The 22,591-nt window shown below is 43.7% G+C and overlaps 1 protein-coding gene and 1 long non-coding RNA gene across 3 annotated transcripts in view; one reads left to right on the forward strand and one right to left on the reverse strand.

The window, feature by feature from the left end:
• NEBL (nebulette) overlaps positions 1-22,591 on the reverse strand; it is a 174,279-nt gene that overhangs the window by 138,640 nt on the left and 13,048 nt on the right. The gene's annotated exons all lie outside the window — the stretch shown is intronic.
• The window catches only part of LOC309515659, a 34,076-nt gene continuing 21,663 nt past the window's right edge, over positions 10,179-22,591 (forward strand). For both annotated transcript variants that reach the window (XR_014212602.1, XR_014212603.1), the window contains exons 1-2: positions 10,179-10,294; positions 14,095-14,279. This is a non-coding gene — a long non-coding RNA (uncharacterized lncRNA). The remainder of the gene's footprint in view (positions 10,295-14,094; positions 14,280-22,591) is intronic.

The following is a 22,591-nucleotide window of genomic DNA, read 5'->3' on the forward strand; positions in this document are numbered from 1 at the left end:
TGTTGAGATGGGCAGCTTGTTCATGCCTGCTGCAGTGCAACGTCCTCATTCTCTAATAAGCAGTTTTCCCTCCCAAAGGAATCAGTATCTCCTTGGAGCTGTTTAAAACTATAATTTTATATTTATCCCACTCTCTTGTATATCATGTGCATTTTCCTGGAAACTATTGTTCTATCTGATAAATTCAAGAGACAGTTTGCTGGTGGACCTGGTTGGTGTAGACTGGAGTGTCCAATGTGGCACCATCCAGATGTTGGGCTCCAACTCGTATCAGCTCTAGTCAGCATAGCCAACAACATCTGGAGGGCTCTAAATTAGCTACTCCTGTTACAGGCAATGACAAGACTAAGACTGTTACCAGGTGTTGTTTCTATAACCTAGCACAGGAATGGCTAACCTGTGGCCCTCCAGTTGTTGGAGTAGAATTCACAGCAGCACCAGCCAGCATGGCCAATGGCCAAGGAGATGGGAGTTATAGTCCAACAACATCTGGAGGGTCACGGGTGGGGGGCATTGTATTGGACCAAGTTCTCCATTTCACATATGTGCTAGTGTGGTGTAGTAGTTAAGAGTGATAGACTCATAATCTGGGGAACTGGGTTCGCGTCTCCGCTCCTCCACATGCAGCTGCTGGGTGACCTTGGGCCAGTCACACTTCTTTGAAGTCTCTCAGCCCCACTCACCTCACAGAGTGTTTGTTGTGGGGGAGGAAGGGAAAGGAGAATGTTAGCCGCTTTGAGACTCCTTAAAGGGAGTGAAAGGCGGGATATCAAATCCAAACTCTTCTTCTAACTGCAGGGTACATGTTAAAAAGTACATTCTTGATAGGAAAGAGTTCTTCTATAGACCTATGTAACTAGTTGGTGAAACAAAGAAGCCATGCTTGTCCCTTTGTTCTCAGAAGATACATCAAGGTGACCTTACATCTCAAGGTTGAGAGAAAGTGTGAGAAAGGAGGTGGAAGTGAAAGAGGGTGACGCTTAACACATATTAACTTGACTTCAAAGTACAGGTCAGCGCAGAGGACAAAGAGACAGAGCCAGTTTAGGTCTCCCACTCTGTCTGTCTTAACCCCATTCAAGCCTCTCTAAGCAAGCTGAGTTACAGGTCATCTTCCAATGGTCAGGAGGTCAGGGGCATGCAATCTACTTCAAGGCAGTAAACGTTCATGCAAGAGGAAGGTAGCATAGTCCAACGCAGGTGGAAAAGGCACTCAGTTTCTGAAAGTCCACCGTGCCTTTTGATGAATCCTTCAGAAGCCTGTACAGCAGCCATTTTAGGTGACAAATTACTTAAGATAAGAAGCAAGCTAGAGTTATCAGTTATATAAGCCAAACAGGACCCCTTTAGCACACACTACCTGTGGCTCTTCTTTCTGCCATTATTAAGGTGCTGCTGTGAAGCAACAAAATCAGGCCAGACATTTCCTCCTGTTGCAAGGTGTCCTGATGGTGCGGAGTTTGGAATCTGCTGTCTGCTGCCGAATTCCTAGAGTTCAGCCCTCCGGTGCCTTACAGAACTTTCTTCATGCAGCTCATCTCCTTGTCACAGAGTTTCATGGCTATCTTGCCCAGCAACCTCAGAGAACAAAGGTAATATAACTGCAGTCTTTTATGCAAGAGTAATGTTTTGAATATCATGGCTTATCCGATAGTCAATAATTCAATATTTTCTGCTGGAGATTGTGCAGAAGAGTCAGCATTGTAGTCAAGTACATTAAGAATCATGTTGAACTAAACAATTGACTTATTTTTTATCCCTTCAGTGACATATACACTGCAGCAATAGATACCATCACACGGGCAGGAAAAGTAGAACAATCTAGGGAGATACTTTAAAGGGGAAATGATATTAGACTTTGCTGAGCAAACTCAACAGAAGAGAGGAACAGAATTTTTTGAAGATAATGCATATAGTAGGGAGAAAGATAAAAAGGAGGAAAAGGACAGATGCCTGAGGAAGTTTTTTCCCCTCCCTTTTCATCTGTGTTCATTCTAGCTCACCCATACTGAGCAAAATAGTTCTAAATGGAGGCCAGGAAGTACATTCAGTCTCCTTGAAATATGCAAATCACTATACTGTAGTACATTTTGTGCATGTATATCTCATTGATTTTAATGGGACCCAGATATCTTTGGCTGTCAGCAGAACTGCAGCCTAAATGGTTCTACAAATGCTTCTATAGAAAGTCATTCTTTGTAATATTTCAGCTGGGAGAAGCACTTGCATATACCTATTGACCTCAGGGGCCATCACCACCTCTGATTCAGCTATTCCTTGCTTACTCAAAATCATCCTGTTCTCCTTCTCTCATTTTGAAGAATTTCTTGTAAAAGTCACCCAGGGCATTCTCTGCTTGCTTAAGAAGAAGAAGAACCTTGTTTGAGTCTGTTACAATTCAGCCAAGGAAACTTCAGATTTTGAGATAGAAGGAGATAGACACAGACACAAATGAAGCAAAGAAATCAGGTTTTGAGGGGCTCAATGTGGTCCTCCTTCCACCACAGAACCTTCTTTGTCCTCACAGTCATGCCAGACAGCCTCTCGCTTAGCAGGGGGAGATCGTGGGAAGTGGATAAGTAAGGAGCAGCAGCAGCTTCTGATCTGCATCCTTGCTGCCATCCCAATTTACTCCCTTAAAAATCTATGGCAGCAACTACTTGCAGAAATAAGGCAGGGGGGCATCCATAGATTGATTTTTGAAGTGAAAGATTTGCCTGGACTACAGTGTTTGTAGAGGGAGCACCCACTGGATACTATGTGTGATGGCTATTTCTTTATGGAATATGACTGTGATACAATAGGTAGATGAGGGCTTGCCACTGTTTTGGGACCTGTGGGCACATTTGGAAACCTGATCATTGTTCACACTCCGTATCCCAGGAGGACAAGGTCCCAGGCACTGATGTTCTGGGCTGAAAGAAGCAACATCTCAAGGAAAGAATCCCTTTCCATTCAAGCTCAGCTCAGGCCAACATGCCCTGGAGAAGGACTGTTCAAGCATCACAAAGACAACCTTAAAGCAAAAGTTTGTGCCACTGAGTTCCTGAAGCTTAGGTAAAATGAAAACTAGGCTTGATCCAACTGATGCAAGGTGTGCTACTCTAATAAAGAGTGGAAGTCTTCTGCATGCAAAATGCCAGGAAAAAGTATTTTGAAAAGAAAATGTATCAGCCCCTGTCTCTGGAATCACCTGCAATGTAATCAAACAAGCTATTTTTGTAGCTGGACTGTTGGAATCAGGGACTCACTCCAAAAACTGGGACAGACCCATGACTTGTCATCAAAGCACAGAGGCCTTGAGCCAGGGTGTATACAATGTGCATGAAGTGCCCAGGGGGTTGGCTAAGGGTGAATGTGGTCCTTGAGTCCCAAGGGCCTAACCACCCCTGGTTTGTGCCATGATAAATTTGTTAGCTGTCATCACACAGCCCCCACTGAAGAATCTGGAGTGCCGCATCACAACTGGGCAGAAGGTGGAAAGGGTACTTAGTAGTTGCAATGTGTGGGAGAAGGAAGATGCAAGAGGTTTATCCATCCGATTTCTATACCTCCTTTTATCCAATGTTCCCAGGGCAGTGTACAACATTCAATACATAATTTACATATATATATATATATATATATATATTGTCTTTTACATAATTAACATAAAAATAAAGGACAATAAAATAAAAATAAAAGACAATAACACAATCACAGAAAAAAGTCATAATAACAGGTCCCCCCATGTTTAAAAGGCCATAGTTGTTTAGTGGCTGAGGGCCTGGGTAAAGAGGAATGTTTCCATCTGGCATCTAAAGACATGTAATGATGGGGCCAAGTGAGCCTCTTTGGGGAGAGCATTCCACAAATGGAGAGCCACCACAGAAAAGGCCCATTCTCATGTTGTCACCCTTTGAACCTTTTGGGAAGTGGGGACACAGAGAAGTGCCTTGGGGGGAAAGCACAGGGTCTGGGTTGGTTCATATGGGGAGATGCAGTCCTTAAGGTAATGAGGTCCTGAGTCATGTGAGTTTAGCATGGAGGTGGTTTGTGTGCAGAGGGTTGCACAAAAGGAGGGAAGAGGCATGGACATGGGGGTGATGGTAAAACCAGGGGTGAAGGATAGAAGAGAGAAATAGCTTCAGTTACTGGGTTGGGAAGATAAAAGGTCATCTTAGTAGTTGCATGGGGTGGAAAGGGGAAGCTGCAGGGGGTTAGTGTGAGGAAAATGGCAGGGGTTGGCAAGCAAAGCACACAGGTGTGCAGTCCCTAGTATTACAATAAATATATAAAGGTACAGTGGTACCTCAGGTTACATAGGCTTCAGGTTACATATGCTTCAGGTTACAGACTCTGCTAACCCAGAAATAGTACCTCGGGTTAAGAACTTTGCTTCAGGATGAGAACAGAAATCTTGCTCCCGCGGCGCAGCGGCAGCGGGAGGCCCCATTAGCTAAAGTGGTGCTTCAGGTTAAGAACAGTTTCAGGTTAAGAACGGACCTCCGGAACGAATTAAGTACTTAACCCGAGGTACCACTGCAAAGGGACCCCTGACCATTAGGTCCAGTTGCAGATGACTCTGAGGTTGCAGCGCTCATCTCGCTTTATTGGCCGAGGGAGCTGGCTTACAGCTTCCGGGTCATGTGGCCAGCATGACTAAGCCGCTTCTGGCGAACCAGAGCAGCGCACGGAAATACCGTTTACCTTCCCGCCAGAGCAGTACCTATTTATCTACTTGCACTTTGATGTGCTTTCGAACTGCTAGGTTGGCAGGAGAATAAATATACACTCCAGGAGAAAAAAACATTTCCATGCTCTCAGGACCCAACCCAACTGTGCAAATAAGATGTTACCACTTAACTAGTTATATGGGAACAGAGATAGGGATGCAGATCACTCAAATGCAGATCAGAATGTGGATCCAGTTGCTGGACACTACAAGTGGGGAGCGTGTTCTTGGGCTTGGATCCTGCTTGTTGGTTTCCCAGAGGCAACTGTTCAGCCACTGTAAGAATAGGATGCTGGACAAGATGGGCAATTGACATGATTTAGCAGGTTCTTCATATGTTACTATCCCTTTCAAAGCAATGCAGTATGGATAGGTATGTTCTGATGCACATAACTGTCCATAATTTGTTACAGTTTCCAAACCATCAAGTTATATTGATGTTGTCTGTGCACAGAGAACTCTTTAGCTGCTGTTCAATTCCGAAGAAAAGTAACAGAAGAGAAACCACTTATTTTGCACTTGAGTTAAAGGAAAGTGCCCTTTAGAATGCAGCAGAGGTTAAAGAGAAATTCCTTCAGTTTATGTAACAGCGCCCAGTTCAACAGCCTCAGCAGCTGAAATCCAGTTAGGATTCTATCCATCAAAACTGCCTCAGAAAAGGAATGGCTCTCAAAGGCTAAAGAACCTTCTCAAACGAATGCAAAGTGAAATAAAGACACAGACATTCACATACAATGAAAAGTGTTGAAAATAAGGCTGACTTTGTCTCGTTAACCTGGCACACAAGCCCCGGTGATCAGTAACTGGCATTTATGAGAACCTGCTAGGAGGGAACTCTAAACTTCACAAACGAGTGTCACTATGGAAACTAATCAAATGAACAAAAGTATGAAAGAGCAGACTCAGTGGAAACATCTGAGAGGGAGGAACAGCACAGTAAACAAATTGTGTATGTTAAAAGTCCATGATTGAAAAGCTCGGGCGAACAAACCCTGATATCTAGAGGGTTCTGGAGTAAGTTAATGACAATTTCTCACTGAGTCATTAAAATCTGTGAGCACTATATATTTTTCAGGGGGAAGACACACACTGTGCCTCTTTTATAGGCAAACCAGAGCAGTTGGCACAGAGTGCTGTTAGCTAGAGGATGGATTTTTGGCAGAATGTTTTGTTCCTAGTGCAACATGAAAATAAAAGGCTTCAAATAAGCTACCAGTGTATGCTTTTTTAGTTAAAAAATGACAAAATTTTGGGTTTTCCAAATTAAATAACAGTTGCCTTTTAATTTAGGGCAAGCTTTTAGAAATGCCCCTCACAACACGCAACTGGGAAGTTGGCTTGCAGTCCCTGCAAGTTTGATAGTAAACAGAGCTTTCTTTGATTTCTTAGAAAATCAGCTAAGTGGGGTAAACTTGGGCTACGGTGAGAAAAATTACCATTATTAGTGAGCACATGCAACAAGTTCAAAGGAAACTACACTCTCAAAGGCATATTCATTAATAATATTGTATATCCTATACTAGGGGTGGGCAAACGATGACCATCCAGATGTTATTGAACTCCCGTCTCCTATCAACCCCAGCCAACATAGCCAATAGTCAGGGATGGTGGGAACTGTAGCCCAACAAGATCTGGAAGACCAGAGGTTGCTCAGCCCTGATGTATACCATACTGATTATCATCTGAAAAAGGACATGGGTTCAGAGAAGCCAGAGAGAAAGATAATATAAGCAGACCATGCTGAAGACACAGCTGGTTATCGTGGGTCAGATCCGAACCAGATGCATTCTAATTAGGGCTGCCAGGTCAGGAGCATCCCAGATCTTGAGATTTTAGGCCCAAACCTGAGAGCTAGAGATGGTCCCTGGTGATGTCACAGGGGTGGGTCCTGGTGATGTCGTTAAGCATGACACATGAAGCATTAAGCACAGTCACTGAGAGTACGTCATTCAAATGAAAAACACAGTAGATGAGTGATTATGTCACAGGTTGGAGATTAAAATAGAAGTCGCTATGCTTATTGTGAATTGCTTTTGTGAACATTCAGTATTAATGATGCAATTGCCAGTCAGCACCGTATGCAGTTAATTTTCTTCTGACCTCACTATCTACACAAACCCCTCACCAAGACTTCTGCTATTATACAATTTGTTGCTCTTTAAGGTGCCACAAGACATTCCTTCTTGTTCAGAAAAAATAAAATACATTTAAGAAGTTCTTAGGAACACATACCTAACATTAACCTCAGCATACAAGGTCACCTGTGGAGGTCTACTTTTCTGGCATATAAGGCAATTTGGCAGAAGTGAGGAGTAGGGACACTAGCACAATTCAGTTCAACTTTTCCAACCTTTGCTTTAAACACAGACACAATTTATTCCCCAAGCTCTGTATTTAAGACATTGACTGGAGGGTTGATACCACTGGGCTAGCAGAAAGCCCTTTTGTGAGTGACCATAGCTCTGTCTTCAATCCAGATTTCAGATTGGAAAACTCACCCATTTTTCTGAACACACTTCCTGCCTTTCCAGCATTTCATTCTTTTCTATATCCTAATTGATATTACAGGCCCATTCCTAGGGTTCCCCGTCGGATTATTTTAGAGGAGAGTAGGTACAGGGAGGTCTGCTCTGTATGCAGAAGGGGGAAAAAATAAAATAAGATTGGGAACTTCCCAGTCTAGTGTTTCCTTTTCTTCTGTCTTCAAGGCAGCTGCCACACAACCAGCTCCCCCCTGAAATGATCCAATTGAGTGTTGTAACAGACATTTCTAAAAGCTTGCCCTAAATTAAAAGGCAACTGTTATTTAATTTGTGGTGGGGCAGCAAACTGTGCTCATTAGAGTTAATATAATGTCATTTTATAACACTGCTTCACATGGGTGGGAGGTAGAATAATTTGGTATGTAGAATAATGTAGTATTTGGATGGCCATCTGTCATGTATGATCTAGTTGAGATTCCTACATTGCAGCGGGTTGGAATAGATTACCCTTGGGGTCCCTCCCAACTCTACAATTGTATGATTTTATTTCAGAGGCTGAAAGTCCCATTTTATGGTTTTTGTCCTGCATAAATGAGGAGCAGCTATTAACTTGCCTAATGTGAGCAAAGAGCATATCAAACAAAAGCTTTTGTTTGCATGTAATAGCATATGTGTTCCACGGTCAGAGAAGGACTGAAACCTGTAATGTTCCTTATATCTGATGAGCTTTGCAAAGATAGCCTAACTGGAAACGTAGCTCTTGAGCTGAGATGCTTTTAAAACACACACACACCACACACAAGCACACATACACATACACAAAGGACTTCTGCTGATTAGTGGCACCATCTGGTGGATATTAAGAATAAGCACTCATAGCCACCAAACGGTGCACATACTTGGAACAAAAAATGTATTACTTTTTGAGAACCATTTCCAAATCTGAAATCATTTATTGTTATTTTTCTAATCACTCATCAATCACTGGAGAGAGGATGTTCAAAGATCTAGCTTATTGCATTGTGATTTACACACTTATCTAGTCTGCATCTAGCTTTGCCACTTTTGTAATCTAATTCTAACTTCTCCCACTAGGAAACACTTTGTACCAGATATTCTATTGATTTGTACCCTTTGACTAGCATTCCAAACTGTCACTCGAAGTTACTTTATGCTCACATGATGTTCTGCTGCAGCTCTTGTCTCCCTGTGCTATTCATGCCCATAACAAATACTTCAGAGCTGATATTACCCCCATTCAAGCCAAACCAGTTTTGAAAGTATAATCTGCTGTCATAGTCTTCTCTGGCCTTTATGATGTCACTGTCTAGGAATAAAAAAAGAGAGAAGCAAACTGTATCTACTTTATGAAGGCTGTCAACAGCTGTCACCAGAGGTCTGGTTTTTATACCTAAAGTAGACTCCGCAGTCATGTTCTCACATATTTATTTCACTCATGAAAGGAAAAAAAACCAAAAACCCCAACATTCAAAAGACTTGAAATGGCTTAAAAAGTTAGATAAAATCCTCTACTATTTCCCACAGTATAGTTGTAAAATCATCAGAACTTAAGCATCGGATCATAAGAGTCCTGCTGGGTCAGACCACAGTGCCCAACACCTAGGCAGGCATGTCCAAAGTCCATTTCAGGGCCTAATTCGGCCCGCCGGTCAGTTTAATCCAGCCCCTGTGGCAGTTTATTTCCTGGGGTAAAATCCTTTTAAAAATCCTCAACGACCTCAACCCTAAAAAAAGCTCAATAACTTCAATCCAAAAAAAAAGGTTAACAACTTTGGTTGGCCCTTCATCAAATCTGGCCCTCTTTGAAAACAGTTTGGACACCACTCCTAGGGGAAGCCCACATAAAAAAGGGTCACTGAGTCCAAGCCCCTGCAATGAAGGAAACTTAACAAGAGTCTTTGCTGGATGAAGCCAGTGACTTGTCCAGCATCCTGTTCTCACAGTGGCTGACCAGATACCTCTGGGAAACCCACTAGGAAGATTTGAACACAAAACCACTCTCCCCTTCTGTGGTTTCTAGCAACTGTATTGAGAAGCATTGCTGTGTCCAACTGTGGAAGCAGAGAAAAGTCATCAGTACTGGTTTTAGACATTTATTTCTCTGTTGTGAACCACCCTGGTATTATTTTTTAATGAAAGTCGGTAAAATGATTTTAAATAAATACATTTAGCAGTCCATTGATTTTCAAATATTTCAGGGCTAGGTGAGCTGGTTGTTGTTACAGAAGAAAAAAAACAAAACCTAAAGAATGATGGTAACTTCTCTAAATACACCGTAACTATAGAGGGGGGAGAGACATGAATTCATACTATGGTTGTGGATCCTCTATCAGAATGAAACCATCTGAAAATCTGCAGCTCTATAGCTTTGCTAGAGCAGGGACCAGACAAACATCTGGTCTGAGAACAGAAGTGGCTTGCAAAGGTAAGTTTTGTATTTCATTTTCTGCATGTTGCACATGGTCCAAGGGCCTAGCACTGTGCCAAAGGACAACAAGCGTAGAGTCATAGAATTATCTGGTCACTGCAAATTAATATGTGAAGCTGATTCTGCCCACCCCACTCCTAGCTCCTGGGTGATGGCTCCTTTGGGCTGCCAGGTCACAATGTGACAGTGATAGTAGAGATCTCATACAGCTCCCTTTTACTTAGATATTTATTCAGAGTCCCTCCTCTTATTAATCCCCGCTTTCTTCAGTTTGTTGTCTTCTCTGCTGCATTCCTCAAGAAAAGCTTCCTTCAAATTCCTCTTAGTCTAATTCACCTTGTCTCTGGGGCTCCCTATCCTGTAGCTCCCCTTCCTCCTGGAGTCTTTTCTCTGTTCTCAAGCTGCCCCACAAAGCATAAGGCTTTAGTCACAGCCTAATGGACAACATTCCCTGCCCACATAGGAACTTAAACCTTGCTTGTTGAGCAACTGGAATGTTTGTGAATGTTCTGTGATGTCATACCAGCTGGTCTGAACTGCGTTGAAGATGCACCACCATAGGTGCAATCAGGTTTGGCCCAATACATTTTGGCACTGGAGCAGAGCCACAAAGTGGAGACTCCTACCTCTGTGCCAGGGAAGAAGGGGGTGAGTGAAGATCTACATCAGAAAACAGCGGGAGGCGGGGAGATCTACATTGGGACCCCAGTGAATATTGCCATCTGAGGCAGTTGCCTCACCTTGCCATATAGGTGGGCTGGCCCTGGGTGTAAAGGTAAAGGTAAAGGGACCCCTGATCATTTGGTCCAGTCGTGACCAACTCTGGGGTTGCGGCGCTCATCTCACTTTACTAGCCAAGGGAGCCAGTGTACAGCTTCTGGGTCATGTGGCCAGCATGACTAAGCCACTTCTGGTGAACCAGAGCAGCGCACAGAAACGCCGTTTACCTTCCCGCCAGAGCAGTACCTATTTATCTACTTGCACTTTGACGTGCTTTCAAACTGCTATGTTGGCAGGAGCAGGGACCAAGCAACAGTAGCTCACCCCGTCACGGGGATTTGAACCGCCAACCTTCTGATCGGCAAGTCCTAGGCTCTGTGGTTTAACCCACAGTGCCACCCATGTCCCCTGGCCCTGGGTGTAATGCAATATAAATGCCTAAAACCTTCAGTTGTGTATCAATGACCCACGGTAGGGTAGACCAATTGTATTGTACAGGACAGATCTGACTAAGCAGCAGGTAACACTGGCCAAGGTGCTATATAATATTGGTCACCTTAGAACTCAGTTGGGGCAAAAGAGCCCTTTGGATAGCATGGTTGTAACTGGTGCCATGCCCATTCCACTACTAGTGTCTACTAACATGATATTCACAAACCCATTGTCTGCTGATTCAGCAGAGACCTCTTTTCCTTCCAGTAAATCATTCATTGATACACAGTATATTATCTCATGGTGTTGGACCCTTATTGTAGGGCTGCTTTCTCATTTACAATGCCAGCCAATTAACTTTAAATGGTGTTGGAGGACAGACAAACTTCTCTAGAAGTACTTTCAGTAACTAGTTTCAAGTAAAACACTAGCTTCAGTCTCAGAGGAAACAAGCCAACTGATAATAATCCTGCAGTTGTTAGACTTCAGTACTTCCTTTGAAATCAAAGGGAGATTTGCTAGGTGGGACAATTGTGGGATCAGGAAGACATATTATGAAAGGTTCCCTCATTGATGTTTCTGATGTGATCATTAAGGGATCAATTGGGATTTTTTTCATATAAAAAAAGTTTCCGGATTCTTAACAGACATGGAAGAGAGAGGCATATCATCAACTCAAATAAAAAGCCAGGTGTCAGGGCTAAATAAACAGAAGGGGAAGAAGATGCAAAACAATTATCAAAAGGAGAATTTAAGATGATATGTTTTTATGTAAAACAAGTATCTAGTGGTAGCAGAAATGGGTTAAAGACATTAAAGTATCAAGATACCAAAATAACATAGACGTTGCAATAGAGATCACTGTCAAAATTCTTGGGGGTGTTGTGTAGGACTTGCAACTGATAGAAACAACTATTTTGCCATCACAAGTTGTTCCTTCACAGCTAAGAACGAACCTACTATTACCATTCTGAAGGAGTCAAGATGCAGTCTACTATAGGCTATAGCATGTGGTGGCAATACTGATTTATGATAAACTTACTAAAAAAAAACATGGATCACCAGCACAGGGGAATTATCTTATCTCATGGTTGCAAAATGCTTTAGATCAGGGAGGGGCATAAGAGTTCTTCTACATTAGGCCAAAGTCCCATTTAGTCCAGCAATTTGTTCTCACAGTGGCCAGCCAGATGCCTATAGGAAGCTCACATGAAGAACCTGAGTGCATACAGAGGTAGTGCCAAGGTCAGGAGACAGTTGAAATGAGGCAGACAATCAAAACGTGGCAGCAGGTACTAGGGAGAACCAGAGTAAAGGCCAAGAACCAGGATCTGGGAACAGGAGCAAGTGAAAAAGGCTGGAAAGCACAGAGCAGGGTCAATGCAAGAGATCACACCACTACTCGTACCCTCACAGCTAATACTCTCCACGGCAATGGTGGCAGCTTCCCTCGACTTACTACCATTACTTTGTATGCCATTGCTTTAGCTTCCCACCATGTCCCTCTCTTGCTTTGGGAAAGGCCAGGCAGCATGATGCAGGCAGTCTCATGGCTATCCAGCTTAGAACTCTTCTGTCTCCAAGGAAGGACCCCCTTTTATCTTCCTAGAGTAAGAAATGGGGAGAGGGGAGGGAGGGTGTTGCCAGGCAGTGGCAGGGCCAGCCAAGCCAGTGCAGGCAAGCAGCAGGCGCTGTGGGTGCTAATCTGCTGCTCCACATGCCAGGTGCTTGAGGCAATTGCCTCACTTTGCCTAATGGTAAGGCCGGCCCTAACACAGAGCAGAAGTAAGCCTGGTGGAGTATTGCTCACATCAAGACCATGCAGTCAACCTACAGCTGGGCCAATACCCGAGGGAACTTGAAATATCAACTTTCAGAGCGCTGTTAGTCAGTTGTTCAGGCTGCAGTACAAAACAGTTAATTCTTCACTAAACTGAGTCCAGACAATCCTGCGTGTATTACAAAATGAGATATTTGCACGTCTGCTTCTGTTTTGCTGCTAGACAGGGCTGGACATATTTCCCTCCTTAATTACATATCTGTGCAACTCTGTCTAAAATAATGAAGGCAAGGCGGAGTGTTCAAACCTCAGGTGCATCTGTGGGACACTGAGGACAAAATAATCATTTCACCAACAGATGACCCTGGTTCCATTACTGCTGCTCTTAAGTACATGTAGAAACTCTGAAGGGAAGTGGCCTAATATTTTTTAAATGGACCAGGGCTGATGGCACTCTGCCAGAAATGAGTGTACCCGCCCCATCTCCTGCAGTGTTCCCAGAGCTATTTTTGTGGGTTAGGAAGCTTGGCTGATACTTGCAAAGAGCTGGAAAGCTTATTAAAAACTGACTGAAGTATTTGGAATGAAGAGTTTGTTTTGACTGAAGAGATGTAATTGGGTATGTCCCAGTAGTTTGCATTCAGATGGAGGGGGGCAGATTAAGTGGATTAGCCTCAATCATCTGGGAGATGACATGCCTTGCTGTGTTTGAAGTGTTTTGTGAACAGGAGGGACAGGGCTAGTTTTGAAGTTCATATTAACTTAATCTGTTTGATGCAGCAGCTGCAGTGACACACCCTAACCCTTTGAAAGACTGGCCAATGGAACACATCACAAAAGGCAAAGTTGTCTCTCACCTCCATGGGGAAGGAGAGCTCCTCTGCAATCACGGCCATTAACCTCTCCTTTAAACTGCATGCAAGAGAGCCAACATTAAGGGCAGCCCACAAAACTGTTAAGGAAAAAAAGAGCTCTGGGCTCAACATCCTCTAGAGTTCAGGCCTAGGAGAGAACAATAAATAAACTGATGCCTTTAAACAGGTATACAGAATCATTATTCTTTTTCTTCACTACAGCCAGTCAGCGTCACACACAGCAACCCTACTGCCTCTTATTTCAGATGCCAAACAATGTAAGAATGATAGCTGCCTAAGTGAACAGCCTTAAAAATGAAACCATTTCAAATCCAACACTCCAAAAGTTCCCTTTTCTGTGGGCTGAGCAGCAAATTAAACAGGGGCAGCTGCTGTGATTTAAAGTGTAGTCCTGTGCATGTCTCCTCAAAAGTAAGTACCACAACTCTTTGCCAAGGACACAAGAGACACCGGGGACGACGACCTTGCCAAGGGTGTGAGGGATTGTTGTAGATATGCCTCTGTCTATAATTAAAGTCAGCATTATTAACACAGAGCCTAGTGCTCTGTAAGGCCTTTTGCCCCAGTTTAAAGCTTAATTAAAAAGAAAAAGAAGGGGGGTGTCAGTAAAGAGGTTTATTCTTTCATTTGGATATTAACAGGTTGGTACCAGGCCTATCAAGATTTGCCACCTGGAGCTCATCAGAGAAGCAGCTGTTGTAACCCAGGAGGAGAAGGAAGTGAAATTTATGCCAAGAGCAGAATACACCTGGTCTCCTTCCGAACAGGCTGCCAGAACAGCACGTTAAACACCCCATTTTCCTTCATGGCCATTGACTAGACACAGGTAACTCTTTGCAAAGCATCTAAAGACGGGCTAAGCAGCTCAGATGCTTTCAAGATAACACTCTGGGATCGCTTTGGGGGCATTGAAAAGATAATTCTGAGGGCTGTAAAGGGATCTTTTGAGAATGTCTTTTAATAATGTAAGAATGGGAGGTAGGGTTTCCATTGAATGACAGATGGGATGAATCGAACAGAGGAACAATGGCGCTATTGACACACGGTTGCTACTTGATAACCCTTTCAGCCTCTCCTGGGTTTTCCCTTGACCTGGGACAGGGGATGCCCCAGATGGGGATGCTCTCCTCTTGGGGCACCTTGAGTGGGAGAGCTTGAAGAGAGATTCATTAGAGAGTGACTGAATTACATACTTTTCCAAAATCCATCAAAAAGTTAAGCGTTCAGGAGAGCAAACAGCTTGACCAACTTCCTATCCAAGAGTGCTGGAAAACTTAGCTTCAAAAAATGTTGAACTATCACCCAGAGAGCAGAGGGTAACAATAACACCCAGAAAACACATTTAGGTGACAAATTATGTCTTTTTCTCATACTCCCTCATCCTATAAATTTTGCAAAACTGTAGGGTTCCCCCACAATGAAGTCAGTTGCCATTTCCTTCTCCAGATATATACTTCTGAAGGCTCAGTTGCTAGGTACAAATTAGGAGCAGTCTAGCCAATGGAAACCAACTGAAGAGTACAGATGAGGTTTCTATCAGAGGTGGGGAACCTCAGGACCAAGGAGCAAATGCAAGCTTCCTGGCCTTTCTGTCTGGTCCTTTGAACTCTCCCTGGGCCACAACCCCTAGCCAGTCTTGCTCAGTAGAAACCTCTGACTGAAATGCAACCTACCCTACAGAAGGAAGAGTTACACCTGTTGCTCCATCCACTTTTGCCTCGGGGCCCCACCCACCATTGGCAGGTGACCTCCAGAAGGGAATGCAGATCTCAAGTTGGAAAATGTCATGTGCTCCCCACGCTCAATTATATGGTTATAGTTCTTTGGCTGAATGTTTGAAACATGATGTCTGCATCTAGTCTTCTCTCCTTTGATTCTTCATTGATGAAAGTAAAGATGCTTCACCTAGTTTCCTCAGCTGTAGTCTGTAGTCTGTGTAAACTAATCGCTGGAAAACGGTTCTAGCATTTCTAATTTCTTGTTGGCTAAATCTGTTCTTTGTTATCTGGATTATCCTAAGCAGGTGGAACAAAACCACATGACTATTTAATTGGGAAATTCCTTCCAGTAGCACCTTAAAGACCAACTAAGTTAGTTCTTGGTATGAGCTTTCGTGTGCATGCACACGAAGAAGAAGTGAAGAAGTGTGCATGCACACGAAAGCTCATACCAAGAACTAACTTAGTTGGTCTTTAAGGTGCTACTGGAAGGAATTTTTTTATTTTGACTATGGCAGACCAACACGGCTACCTATCTGTAATTTAATTGGGAGTTTGATTTCTATCTAAAAGGAAGATATTTTAATTTGGGGTAGGGGGTTCCCATTGAGAGGGGGTTAAAATAACTAGCCCTTCCCGTGTAGACATGAGAACAAGAAATATAGATTAGATGCCATTTTCTATTTCAGCAATTTTTATACCGGTAGATAGACAGACAGACAGACAGAAGTGGTGTGCAGCAAACTAGAAAAACAGAAAAATGTTACAAAAACACACAATAAAACCATTAATACAAACCAATAATAAATAAACACAGATACAAATGCCTTCTTCTGACACAATTCACCACTCAGCATGCCTCAGCTTCCACCCATCTACCCAGTGGCGTAGTGTGGGGGGTGCCAGGGGTGCCGGCCGCACCGGGCGCAACATTTGGGGGGGGCGCGTTTGGCCGGCCCTCCTCGAGGAAGCAGGAACCCCACTGTCCTCGGACCTCCTCCGAAGGCTGGCGGTGGGGCGGAGAGACCTCCTCCCACCGCCAGCTTTCGGATGGCTGCTCCGAAGCCTGGCGGTGGGGCGGAGAGACCTTCTCCCCGCGCCAGCCTTCGGGTTAGGGGGCGCAAATTACTTGCCTTGCCCCGGGTGCTGAGAACCCACGCTACGCCACTGCATCTACCATGGCTCTTACCCAAGGTCCAAACAAACTCACAGATCAACCCCCAAATCTCACAACAAATAGGGTTCCTTGAACCTGCTGGCTGACATCACCCTAGTCTCTCACTCTAGGGTTTCTGGGCAGGCACCCAGGTCTGATAGAACTAACTCAGGCTGCCCACTGCTGTGTCCCATTCAGCATTCAAATCAGCTGCACTGTACACACCCATTTTCAGACAACAATAGGTTTAGTTAGTTTTCGGGGGGTCCCAAGGATGGCATACCTGTGATCCGTTTCACTGCATTCGTGATTATTACTGCAGGAGTGTACACCTTAGAAGTGACACAATCCAGTGAGATGTCCTTGTTGCTCAGATTGGTGTGCTTTTGAAACACACTTGGATACTTGAACCAAACTGCTGCATGGAGAAAAAGGGGGCATTGCTTTGTGTGTGTTTGTTTCCATTCCCATCTCTTGGGGGGGGGCTAGCTGCTCTTCAACCATGCTAGGCGCATTAATCTGAGAATAAATACACTCCGGCACATGTACACACACTTGAACAGTTTGTGAACTGCACAGTCCCTCACGCTTGAAGTGGAATGTAAAATTGCATTAATGACTTGAACCTGGGAATTGTGAGTATTCTGAAGACTACTTGTTAGGCAGCTGTGAGGGCCTTTATGTGCCATGTAACCTTTTCTCCCTCTAAAATGCTATTATTATGTTAGCACAGCTCTTAAAAACAGCTCCTTGCAGCTGACATGCACTGTCCATTTTTAACAGAATAAAACATGTTGCTCTATCTTTGACTGTGCACTTATGGCGAAATTATGAGCTCTTATGGCTTATTCCACGTGGCTTTTATGCTGCTCTCCAGAAACCACTTTTGGCCTGTGAAAACATCCCCTCTCTCCAATTCATAATCTCTTAGATGAACATCTAACTACATTAACTCCTAAAGAATACGGCTATAAAATCACCACATTACTCTGGCTCTTAGGTAGCTCATCCATCACTATCGTTTTTTGCTACATCTCTCAAGAAACAATCCAGCGGCATGAAATTTTGATTTTCAAAACATGGTCTCCCTTTTTTAAAAAAAATGCTCCCATTTTGTGACACTGTACACAATGCAGCTCAAAAATAAGTATAATCAAAAGTAATATGTGAGCACCTTAGAAAATATTATTACCAATATTTACAGACATGTATTGTGTGATATCCAACACCTTGATCAGCAATTAGTCTTGCCAATTGGCTACTTTGACAAAAAAAGTGGGAGGGGTGCTGATTTGGTCCATGGTATGCTGGTTACTGACCCCTACCTCAATTTTATGTGAATAGAAAAATAAACCAAACCCTTATTGATAGGAACCCGAGGAGCTATCTCATACCAGGTCAAACTCTTTGGTATCTACTCTGATTGTCTAACCAACATTGCACCCTCCAGGTGTTGATGGACTGCAACTCCCATCGTCCCTAACCACAGACCATGCTGGCTGGAGTTGATGGGAGTTAGGAGTCCAACAACATCTAGAGGACACCATTTTGGCTACCCTGGGTGTACTCTGATTGGCGTAGCCATCCAGGGCCCAAGGCAGAGGCAGAGGTATTTCCCATCAAAGGTTCCCTCATCCTTTTAACTAGACTTTCTGCATGCAAAATATGCTTTGCCACCGAGTCAAGGTCCCTTCCCAAAACTTCCCTTCCATTTCTCCTTTATAGACACAATAGCAACTGTTTGTAGCCACTTCAGTGCATATTCATTTTCCTTTGCTCCAGTAAAGCTTGTATTGTGCGTTCATGTTTAGGGAAAGGTCAAATATTTTTGTGGCTGCCTACACAATACTAGTGCTGCTTAATACATTTATCTGTGCCCCACACTACACTATATTAGACACATAATGCAATCCAGCAGGAGGGTTGCACTCTACTGAGACACAGAGCAGAAAATCAGTAGTCAGTAACTGAGTGCCAAACCACACGTGATGGAGAAAATCATATGAAAAGCCCCAGCAGTCTCAAGTTGCATCCAGGTCTTCATCAGAGAAAATGAGAATCCAAAAACATGCAAGTCTGAAATGGTTCAGTAGCCTGCATTTCCAAGTTCCCTTCAAAGGTCAGGTAACTGAATACTTTCAGGCTTGCTTGCTTTGGGATCCAAATCTTTCTCTGTTTATAGGATGGATGCAGCTTGAAGTGGTCTGGGTATTTTTGTATCGTTCTCTGAAACTGTGTTACTGAATGTTGATGTTAGACTAGGCTGAGGGTCAAATCTAAAAGTTACATGCATTGTTTCCCTCCACCACCACAGTGGTGAGTTGTGTGTGTGTGTGTGTGTGTGTGTGTGTGTGTGTGTGTGTGTGTGTGTAGAGCAGCCTTTCCCAACCCTGGGTTCCTAGATGTGGTTAGACTACAAGTCCCATCATCCCTGACCACTGGGTCCCGCTAGCTAGGGATGATGGGATTTGTAATCCAACAATATCTGGGACCCAGGGTTAAGAAAGGCTGGTCTAGAGCATGGCTAACTAGTCTGTGACCCTTCAGTTGTCAGACTCCAACTGTCATCAATCCTCACAGTACTGGATTTCCTAATAGGCAATCTCAACACATCATTAGGGCACCAGCAAAGCAGGGTCACAAAAAAGAGAGGTCTTTTTCTTTTAATAATTTGTCATTCGCTATTTAAAAAAAAAAAAATCATGTGGAAAATCAGGCCTTTGTTAGACTCTTCCCCCATTTTTCTGTTCTTTCTATTACTTTTCCCCACCTAAACTAGGGGGCATCCAACTAATGCAGATCAAAGTAATGCAAGGAAATAAGATCCTGTTGGGTGTTGCAACAAATCTATGTTTTTAGTTTTTTTAAAAAAAAGTTTTATTTTACATTTTATTTATTTAGTATTGTTTTTATTTTGAATTACATGGGGGGCACCACAACCTTTTCTGTGCTTAGGGCCTCTAAAGGTCTGGATCTGGTCCTGATCTCTGATCTGGCTGGAAGCTATGAGGGTTGTAATCCAGCATTAATGCTGAGCCTGCCAAGTGAAATGCTGCAGCTTATACTAGATATGTGGCACACAATAGAAAAGTTTAGAGGTACATCCTGAGCTTAAAACATGGGAATTGGACCTAAAATAACATATCTGTCAACAGCAGCACACAAACTTTCCCAGGCAGAGTCAATGACTTGTGTGTTTGTTGATGGATGATTTGGGCCAAAGTTTATGGGCAACTGGATTTTAAAACAGAGCCAATTTTTTGGTACTAATTTACTTAAAACTGGGCATTTCAAATGGCATTACATTCCACTGTAAACATTCCCACACAGTGGCCTCAATGGTCTTTAATCGGCTTTGTAACTGGAGAGGTACAAGTTCTTTGAAGCCAACTACTGTCAGCCTTCCATCTTTTATCAGTAGTAATTACCCATTTACTATAGTTCAAACTTCTCTTTTGATAACATTGAAACAGTTATTTACAAAGAAGATTTAGGGTTAAATAATTGTTAGACATGCACATGTAGAATTTTGTGTGTGCGTGCTGGGCAGAGAAAGAATGTATTGAATGCTCTTTCCTGCAGCCAAAATCCTTAGCAGAGCTCAGTCTGCCCTTTCCTGTCTTCCTTCTAACTCTAAGCAGGCCTGAGGCTCCCCACTGGCTCCCCAACCCTGTCTGCCTGCCTAAAATAAGGATGTAAGAAAAGCCCTGCTGGATCAACTAAGGACTGGACTTAACCGTCCAGGGGGTCGTTTACCTTTTACCTGATCTATGTCACAAAATGACAAACTGTGGGAAGTCCACAGGCAAGGCAGAAAGGCTCCTGGCTCCTGTTGCTGCTTCTCAACAACTGGTATTCAGTGATATACTGCCTCCAGAGATAGTGGTTCCATAGAGCATTATGACCATTATTCCTCTAATATGGGGCATAGGTAGTCCCTTGCCAAACAGTTTGGAAACATAATGGGGCCAACACCAAAAATGTGACAATGTTACCACATGTTTGGTGAGCTCTCCAGACCTGCAAATTTTTTTATCTTAGTTAAAAGAAATAGAAACTTTCAAAAACACAGTGCGTGTAGCATGGTGAACAAAAGTTCCAAGAGAATGGAAAAGGGGGGAATGATCTTATTTCCTATATGGCTTCCTGAATCTTGTTCCCTGCTCTGAACCCCAAAATCTGCTAAATGTACCCTGTTCCAGCATTATTAAACTCCCATTCCTTTAACAGCACGGTCCATGTTTATTCTGAAATGTGTCTCACCAAATTCAGTGGGTTTACTCCCAAATATAGGATTGTATCCTTAATCATTTTGTTGTTGTTGTTGTTGTTGTTGTTGTTGTTGTTGTTGGCATTCATCTGTCGCTGGAGACAACGGAGGAGTTCGCCTTTTGGGGTGAGGTCAAGCTGTTGGAAAGTTGCAGTGCCTGCTGTGGCTGTAGAAACCGAAAGCACATCAAAGTGCAAGTAGATAAATAGGTACCGCTCCAGTGGGAAGGTAAATGGCGTTTCCATGTGCTGCTCTGGTTCACCAGAAGCGGCTTAATCATGCTGGCCACATGACCTGGAAGCTATACGTTGGCTCCCTCAGCCAATAAAGCAAGATGAGTGCCGCAACCCCAGAGTCGGCCACAACTGGACCTAATGGTCAGGGGTCCCTTTACCTTTACCTTTTACTTTGTAACACAGAGTTGATCTGTCAACAGGCCTGGTGCCTGAAGCCAGCTCCCCATAGAGAACGTCCTTGAGGGTCTTTCATTTACTATTCTGCGGACATAACCAAGCCAGCATACGTGTCACTGAGACACAGAAGTGCAAACATGCTGGGAATGTCGGCTTGGGAGAGCACATCTTTATTTCAGAATCTGTCCTGACATGTGATGCTCAGAATTGTAGGATGCCCACAATTCACAGGATCACGTTAAATGAATTTGCCAACTGTTGTCGGAAGTGGAGTGGAATAGTTCCAGAACAGACTTCTGGCATCTGCTTTCCTTTTATTCCTTTCTTTTTATTCGCTCTCCAAAATCCAGAAGCCTAAACCAGATGCAAAATAGTGGAGAGGTGGGGAAAATACTCTTAGAATGAGGAGCAAGTTGCCTCGGAGCGCATGCACAGTCCAGGAATTTGTTTTCGGTTCCAGAACTCAGCTCACTGCTCTCCCACACAATAAATCCACTCCAGGTTTCCCCCCTAAGCTGAAGCTCCCTTCGCCTTCGCAGCCTAATTGGAAGCTTTCTGTTGCTGCTGTTGTTAAGCAGCGGGAAGCCAAGATCTTTGCTGCTCTGCTGCAAAGCACTCTGCTATCTACCAGTAGATCCCCATCTGCCAGCTCTGTAAGGAGGTCGTTAAAATGTGTGAAATCGAGTGATTTTACGATTAGACTGGAAATAGCAACAGAGCAGTATTTCCCCAGCTCACACCCAATGCTTCCCTTCCCCCCCCCACACACACACCCGCATTCTGAGCGCCTCTGAATATTTGGAATTCTAGGTGGAAACCGGCCAGAAAAAACCTGAGCTCCGCTCTTTTGGAACGGGAAGCCATACTCCGGCAGACTCAATCAAAATGTATGGATTTCATTTGCATGCTGCCCTTTGCACGAGTCGCAGGGCGGTTTGCAACAAAATAAAATATAAGAGAAACAGAAGACCTGAAAAGTTATAAAACAACACAATCGCTTTAAAAAAAAACGACAGCACAACTCATAACAAACCACTGAACAGCAAAGAGCAATGGAACTCAGTTTAATTTATTTTTTCCGATCTTAGAAGAGGACTTTCAGCTGCCCGGAAGGGTTAATGGGAATTGCATGGTTTTTCGAGGGGGGGGGAGGAGGCGTGGAGGCTGCCGAGCCTTTTCATCTCTTGAGTGCCATGCTCCCCTCTGACAGTCCCCTGGCGCATCAATTATCACCGGGCCCTTTATTTAAATGATGTAGCAGGAATGTCCTAGCACCATACACGCACACCATGAATGTACTTTGTTGTAATTCACTTGTACGTCTGGGGGCACCACAAGGGGTGACGTTTATTTTACTGCCAAATAATTGTTATTTCAGCTGTAGACCTATGAAGGTTTTTTTTTTTGGGGGGGGGGTCACATTACCAGCAGTTCGTTAGATTAATTACAGGTGTGTGATGCCATATACACCCTGCAGCGCATTCCCTTTCATTTTCCTAAAGGTGGGGAGGGGGGGCCTGGGGGGGCACTCTGAAACAACCTCAGGCTGGGATGGAGCTCAGTTATTAGGTACAGTTCAGG

This window comes from Podarcis vaucheri, assembly GCF_965113315.1.
Source record: "Podarcis vaucheri genome assembly, chromosome: 12".
NCBI classification, from domain to species: Eukaryota; Metazoa; Chordata; class Lepidosauria; order Squamata; family Lacertidae; genus Podarcis; species Podarcis vaucheri.